We start from the raw sequence: 2,001 nt of genomic DNA, 5'->3' as shown, positions 1-2,001 counted from the left end.
TAGAATTTATATTTTTGAAAATTTTGAATTTTTTGAAATAATATTTTGTGTAATGATGTTAGTGGTCTATTTTATGACCAAATATGTATAATATAGCTCACTGCATGTTGCTTTGAATCCTACTTAATATTCATGGCGGCACAATGATGGCACAATGATTTTATTCGAACAAATTTATTATTACATACACAAAATATTTTCATGCTTAAAAAATTGCTCAAAAAGATATTAATGTTGAGCAATATTTGGGTCCCATTTTTAGATTTTCATTTTTGGTAGATTTTTTTACATGTTAAACACAGAAATTCTGAAAAACTAAAATTCTGTGTTTATATCTCTATTTTTCAAGAAAAAAATAATGATGAATTAACAAATATCATGGACCAAAAAAATTTGTTTAATTTATTTTCTAATCAAATAAAAATTAATCAATAAATTTACTACTATCATTAAAAAATCTCACTGTATTTTTTTTGAAATTTGAAAATTAATAAGACCAACAAAAGACTTGAATTTTTTGTGACCAACTAGATTTATCTCAATTTATCATCCATGTCATTTTATTGGTTGAACATGCAACTCTGTGATCTGTTTCAATTTTTAGTATTTTTTCTTTTTGATATTAAAGATGGGTTTCCTTATTTTTTAGTGTCAAATTAAGCAAACTGTTCGATTAATTTGTGTTTCTTATGAATTATCTTGTATTCTTAATCATATCATTATGTTCTTATTGCATATGATTAAGAGTTAGTCATTAGAACACCTGTACTTTCTATTCATATAAGTATTAGCATTTTCATTTTCATAAATGAAAATAAGGGAACCCATCTTTAATTAACAAAAATTTAATTCATATTTGTTTCTTTTTGTACAAATTGGTATTATTTTTTTAGATAAATATATAAATTTCTTTTTCATCTCCATCTGTGATTCAATCTACTTATTTTCACAGTTTGTTTTATTTTGTTCCTGGCTCATAAAGCTGATAGTGTGTTTCAATTACTTCTTATTGAGTAATATACCTGAAAAAAAAACTAGTAGATATTTGTATTGTTTTCTTTAAATCAGGTATTTTCAACCTGGGGGTAATTTTTAGATTTTTTTTTTATTTAAGTAGTTCTATTCATTCAGACTATATTCTCCACCATGAGAAACATTGCAGGAAATAGGAGAAGGGGAGGTAATGCAATTGATCAAGGATACTGAAAGGGGTAATATAAAAAAAGAGGTTGAAAACCCCTGCTCTAAGTGTATGCTCAATATTGCATTTGAATTTTGACAAATTTGGCAAGGTTATTTATGTTAAGCACAATTTATGATTTCAGAAACCTTTGTAGGCTTCTTATAAATTATGAAACTTGTGTTCTGTGTTAAACTACAAAATATTAAAAAAAAAAAGCCTTGGTAAAACCTTGTAAGATTAAAAACAACAATTTTCATGGTTATAGACTTCTGTTTATTTATTAAATTAAACATACAGGTAATATTCTCAAGTGATGTAAAATCAAGAAACTGGTTTGAATGTGATTCTGTTGTATTTATATGTACCATTGGGAAACTAGGTAAATAAGAGTTTGAAACTGCTTGACTTTTTCGTGTTCACCAATATCATTTTTGAATCTTTTGTATATCAATCAAGAAACCAGTTAAAATGTGTTAAAATAATGATTTAGTTTGGAAACCTTGGTAGACCTATATTGATGAAACTGCTTGTATTGTTCTGTACATAAATTTTAATTTTGGAAACTTTTTGTACATGTATGTACAAGTTTGTACAGATTGTAATTTGTTTGTACATGTATGTAGTATGTACAGTTTGGAAACTTTTGTACAATAGTTGTGAAACGGGATGAATCTTGATCCCTCTAGGAATGTACAAAGTTTATAAACGAAGCTGCATGTATTGTATCCTGTTTAAGTATGTATTTTATACATTTCGGACATTTCTGTACAATAATTATGAAACTTTTTGATTTTCTTTATTAATGTAAAAGTTTCTAC

The sequence above is a fragment of the Lottia gigantea genome (assembly GCF_000327385.1).
Source record: "Lottia gigantea unplaced genomic scaffold LOTGIsca_22, whole genome shotgun sequence".
In the NCBI taxonomy this organism is placed as follows: Eukaryota; Metazoa; Mollusca; class Gastropoda; family Lottiidae; genus Lottia; species Lottia gigantea.
Note: the sequence above shows the minus strand (reverse complement) of the source record.